We start from the raw sequence: 6,445 nt of genomic DNA on the forward strand, positions 1-6,445 counted from the left end.
GGGCTTTTATTAAACATATATTGTCTATTGTTTTAATCAGGCAGAATCTATGTTTTTTTGTTATTTCTTTAGTTAAACAGGAAGATTAAAGCAGAAATATGAATTGTAAGCATTTTATTTTAGGGTTTCACTCCAAAACTCCATCAATTTGAGTTATTTTTTTGCTGAAAACTTTATCAATTGATTTTTCAGGTTAACCACAAACTCGCTGATTCAAATTTCGAGTTGTGAGTTAATTCATGGTCTAAAAAAGCTCACATAACTAAGTTTCGACCCTTGATAAATAACCCTAAGACTAGGGTTAGACTGATCTGATCTCGGGCTGCAGAGAAACGCTCCTCCACTGCTACAATACTGCCCTACGCGCCTGCACCCGGAAACATTACCTCCGCTCAGGTGCACGCAGATGTGGAGGATTTTAGAGCACAATACAATATATCAGGCTTCAGTGCCAAAATAGGGGGCTTCTGCCTTCAGCCAAAGCATTGTTTCTGAGTGCGACAAGTCAGGCAGAAGGTCAGCAGTGATAGAGGCCGAGATCCAAATTGTCTGGCCCTTGCCTCGGTATTATATGTAACAATGTGCACAGAAAATGATGTTTGGAGCCTCCATTTATGACCTGATGCTTATCATAATCATAATCATTTAGCTGCTTTAGACGCACATTTACCCATTCTGGTAAATGATGGTTGGCGATCCATATTCCCTTTTAATGTGATAGTACAGCTAGGATTGGTTTTTTTAGCCACTTCATGAAGAGTGCTTGGGATCCTGGAAACGGTTTCACATCTGTATATAAATATAAACCGTGTCGTTCAATGCACAGTATAAACTGTATACATATATTTTAGCTCAAGAAAGTTTCTATGAACTGCAGCTCACAGTATCCCGTGTGTGTGTGCCACAAGAGGGTGCTGTAGTACTACTGTTACTGTTGATATTGTTCATTCAAATGTCTCCTTGGTTCCTTCATGTTACTACAATCTAATAACAGATGGGTTGGTCAAAGTATGCCTTTAATACTGGTGTTGGTTATTGTCCTTGTGTGACAATATTTTAAGATTCCAATTATTATTATTATCCAGTTATACCAGTGAGCACCACGTAGCGATCCAATTCTGTCTTCTTCTTTCTTCAAATATCCCGGGGCAAAGTCCGGCTTTTCATTCTGCCGCGCGAAGAAGGAGGAAGACGGAAGAAGATCGCTCCGTGCTGCTCACTGGTATAACTCAGGGCTGGTGCAGTTTGCTGCTGATAGGAGCACAGGCCCGGGGTTTCAGGTAAGTCAATACAATCACTTGGGAGTGCCTAACATTTTGCAACCACAAGTGCACCAATCCTTTTCTTCTCCTTAAACAAATAGAATGCCAATGTTGCTAACAGCGGTACTCCTATGATGATGATAGTTTGTCAATAGAGGACAATCTATGGTGAATCATGGGTGATTTGCCTCTGCAAGTAAATACTGAAGGCTTCTAGTTCTAATCTCATTGGGGGGTGATGTTTGTGAAGATTCTCATTCGTCCAGGTCATGGTATAGCTGTAGAAATAATTCAAATCAACTGGACGTGTTGTGTTTTTTCCTTGAACACTTTCACCAGTCATCCAACTGGCCTTCCTAATTCTGAATTGAGAAAGCTAGTTGGATGACTGGTGAAACATCTTCAAGTAAAAACCACAAGCCCAGTTGATTTGACTTTTTTCTACAGATATTGGGGATGATCTGATTGCATTGCTTACATTATTGGTTAGCAGAGGCCACAAGCAGGGATAGTAAGATTGTGAGAGATCTAGAAATCTGCCAACTGCTGCTTTATGAAAAAGGATAATTATATAAAATTCTGTATTTAAGGGGACCTGTCACCCAGACATAAAAATCTGTATAAGTTCTTTTAAAATTAAACCTAAAACCCAAATTCCTTTTTTATTAACACATTCATACCCATTATAAAGAAAAGTAATGTTTTAAGCTGCCCATTACTTTCCATTACGCACTTCTAGATGTCACTGCACTCCTCTCATCCCCCTCTGCTCACCATCTTATTGTATAACAGTTGTATGGACATTAGACCCCCCATTCTGGTACATACGCAAGATTTTGGGATGATGCAAAGCTTGTCTTTACAACAGTGCCCACAAAATGGCACCTGCCTGCTTGCTGTGACTGTGAATGCCAAGACTAAAATAAACAAGATTGAAATCCTTTATATATTGTAAGTAAAGTTTATTTGACAAAATAGTAAAGAATTTGGAATTGTTTCTTAGCATGACAGGTCCCCTTTATCTAAACAAAAGCCAGTGTCATTTGTAAAAAACAAGATCATTTATTTTTCTGTTAAGTTGGGCATGACCTACAAATTCTACTTAAGTGCATTTGAAGCATGCACATCCATAAGAAAAGCACAATTCAGCTGGAAGACTTGATGACAGCAACTGCCAGTTAATTCAGCTCAGTCTGGTGGCCCTAATTACCTGCTTCAAGAGCTGGGCTTGATTTTAGAGGGAATATTTATCAGGCTCCTGTTGGGGAGTTTTCAAAGTTAGGGGGAACCTGCCATGTTAAACAAAAACAGAGAAAGACAAAAATAGAATCTGAATCTGTGTATTCTTGCAAAAATCAAATGTTTCATTCAGGCTTCAAAATAAAGTACAGCTAAATAACTTCAAGACTAGGTCTGTAATTAATGGTGTTTGTGTATAATTAGGTTTTTAGTTGATGCTCCAAAACATTTTTTAACAAATGACTTTACATGTTTTGTACAGTATATAGATTTATTTTTTTGTACTTTTTAATGCCACTGTTCGTCCATTAGCCAAAAGTGAATTTGTTTGGAGTGAAATGTGCGAGAAGGCAATGAAATTGATTCTAATATTGATATTTTGGTGTGAGGTTGAAGCGTGGCTGGAATCTTCTTGTATAACCCCTGGCCATAGCTGTTCTGTTTTGTTGGAACATGCAGTGTGAGCAGCTGCTTCATGTTTGTGTATCCTTTCATTAACAATGAACTGAATCCTGGATTTGACTCACGGTTTATTTGTGTTCAAGGACTTTTTGCAAAATGCAGATCTAGTCAAAAGAGCCAGAATAAATCTGTTGCCATGAGACTTTTCTGCACCAGACAACTAAAGACAACACATTCTTAATCACCAAAGCCACAAAGATAATTACATTTCTGGTTGTGCCATGTGCAATGCCAGTCTATTGCCATCAAGCTAGGTGTCTTCATTCGTTATACGTCTATAAAATGATGTGATTTCCCGAGCAAAATATTGAACTTGATCAGTCTGGGTCTATTCCAACCACTGCTAAGACGTATATTCCTCTTCTACATTATTCTACATTAATCCATGCAGATTTCTCTGAACATATAAAAGCAGGAAGCAACTTAGCTAACAATATACAGGTTATGGAATAGCTAATAGCTAGTTGTTTAAAAGTAGGGGTGCCTTTTTGCAGAAAGATTAACATTAGTGATGGGCGAATTTATTCGGCAGGCGTGAATTTGCGGCGAATTCCTGCGATTCGCAAAACCGCTGCAAAAATTCGCCAGCGTCCGTTTTTTTGGACACCTGTGCATTTTCACCGGCTTCAAAAACAAGATGCAGGTGCCGTTTCACAACCGTTTTCCCCCTGTTTCGCGAATTTTGCGGGAAATTCACAATTTTTTGGGCGAAACGCCCCAAATTTGCTCATCACTAATTAACAGAGGTCCTTATACATATCCTATGCCACCACTGCATGATATTGTCATTACTTTAAAACACTTTAATTTTTTGATGTTACTGCCTTCACTTTTCACGTCTTCAGTAGGAATTTAAGTTGTCTCTCCACCTCCTGTGTGACCTACCATGAAGGCCATAGACTGATCGCATGAATGGTTTGTTTGGCACTTCTGATTTGATGTCACCAACAGTCTTGGGACCTGCTCCATTCCCTAAATGTCATGCCTAGTTTACCCTCACTGCTTGGAAAAGTGCCCTAGAGGGATCCTCATAACATCTCCCATTTTTTAACATATTTCCTGTAGATCTCCCACGTCAGAAAAAAAAGGGATCTGATCATGAAATATACCAGTGACAGAATACTTCTTATGTCCTTTTTTTCTGATAACAGTATATTGGGGGTAGGGTTTTTAAATAAAAAAAACAAAAACCTTGTCTCAGTCACAGTGGTAGAGGTTCTAAGGATTAGCACCAGCAGCAGATGCATCAGAATTGAGCTCCTTAGAACATCTGTTGGATTGATCCTGGTAAGTAGAACCCAGTTGGAACTTACTTTTTCCAGCTGCTCCAGAAGACCAATCTCTTTAGATATGCCTCAGTTTTATCATTGATTTGTTTTGAAACAATACAACAATTAGGTTCTTTTGCAGCACTGAGAATTAGGGAGCTGGTGGCACCCAATAAACTGAGTTTAGCTAACATACATGTAGAGAATGTTCATTAATGTTAAAAAAAAAAAAACCTCTGATCATTAGAAAAAAAGATCAACCTTATTGGGACCCTCTCCTGTTTTACTTGTACAGGTATGGGATCCATTCTCTGGAAACCCGTTATCCAGAAAGTTCAGAATTAAGGAAAGCCCATCTCCCATAGACTCGATTATAATTAAATAATGCAAATTTTTCAAAATGATTTCCTTTTTTTCTGTTATAATAAAACTGTACCTTGCACTTGATCCAAACTAAGATATAATTAATCCTTATTGGAAGCCTATTGAGTTTATTTAATGCTTACATTATTTTCTAGTACACTTAAGGTATGAAGATCCAAATTATGGAAAGAGCCCTTATCCAGAAAACCCAAGGTCCCGAGGATTCTGGACAACAGGTCCCATGCCTGTATAGATTATGGTTTGGGTGGAGTCAGTGAAGCCAAGAGCATGTGAGTAAATTGACATGAAGAAACATTGGAATATTATAAACCACTCCTAGGGGCAGATTTATCAAGGGTCGAATTTCGAATTCATGGGAGTTTTTAAAACTCCCATGAACTCGAAACTCGACCAATCAAAATTTATTTACAAAATCAAATTTTCAAAACTCGAGTGAATAGGATTGACCCAAATATTTGAATCTAATTCGATTTGAGTTTTAAGAACTCGATTCAAGTTTTTTTTCCAAAAAAAACTCTGCCAGGAAGGCTGCAAACAACAAGAAAATCAAATTAGAATTTTTTTTTTTAAAAAAAAAACTCAAATCGATTTTTAATAATTCCCTAGTCGAATTTGACAGTTTTGGCCATAAAAAAACTCTAAAATCCGAATTTCTAATTTTCACTTCGGCCCTTGATAAATTTGCCATTAGTCTTTGCATCACAAAAAAAGATTTGATTAGAAGTTCTGTTCTATAAACAGGTAGTACCCAAATGGACATTGAGACTGTTTCAGCTTATTGTCTGATTCATTTCAAGCTAGAAGTCAGTCATTTGTAATCCTAGATCTCTGCAGTGCTGAAGCACATCATCACAGTGAGTGATTCCTCACATTTTCATAAATAATTCAATTAACATAAAGCATTTTGTACATTATATGCAGTAGAGTTTGCAAACCTGGTTATTCTTTTTAACTTTGTTCCAGCAAGTAGTAATTTTCAAAGACCAATGATATCTTAGCATATGTACAGTATTTCCAGGATCTGCAGAACTACAACCAGCAAAAACAAAGACTGGCTATTACATAGTGGGAGCAGCAACTGAGAATACCACTGATATAGCCTTTTTTTTTTTTTTTTAACATTACCATGTTTATACATCAATATTTCCAAAAAGACCTTGACATCTAAATAGGCAGCAACGAAAAGTTAATTTTTTTTGCTATACAGCCACTTCAGCTTGCAACCGGGAGATTAATATTCAGAAGAGGAGCTGTAGCACTTGGAACACCACAAGCTTCCCATACAAAATCAAACACAGTGTGGGGAAAAAAAAAAATCAAAGGCTGCCGCAATGAAAAACATTGCTCCGATTTTACTTTCTTAATGACAGAGTTATCAGTCATTCCTCTCTCCATTCCCATATGGCCTGGGTGATACTGAACAGGACCATACAGGGTTGCCAAATCAGGTCATATACTCCCTAAATAAATTTGCATTTCAGTATAGGCAATTCCATGTAAAAATGACAGAGTACTACAGCTATTTGCTCTTAAGGTGGCCTCCCTGGTTAATATTTATACAGCGATATGGCCATAGAGTTTCAATTCAAGTTTTATATTTCACACAAACATTGATAAATGTGACCCTTACATTAAATCTGCACAAACTCCAAATTGCATGATATTAAGAAATGTGGCTCAAATATTTCTAGTGCAAAAACTAGGGGTAGGCAGAAGAGACACGTGCCTAGGGTGCAACAAAGTGGGGACACCAAGCACTAACCTTCTCTTTCACCTACCCTTGTTTCCCCACCACCTCTTGTCTCTGGTGTGCCTCTGTGCATGCTCTCC

The sequence above is a fragment of the Xenopus laevis genome, chromosome 1L, assembly GCF_017654675.1.
Source record: "Xenopus laevis strain J_2021 chromosome 1L, Xenopus_laevis_v10.1, whole genome shotgun sequence".
Classification (NCBI taxonomy): domain Eukaryota; kingdom Metazoa; phylum Chordata; class Amphibia; order Anura; family Pipidae; genus Xenopus; species Xenopus laevis.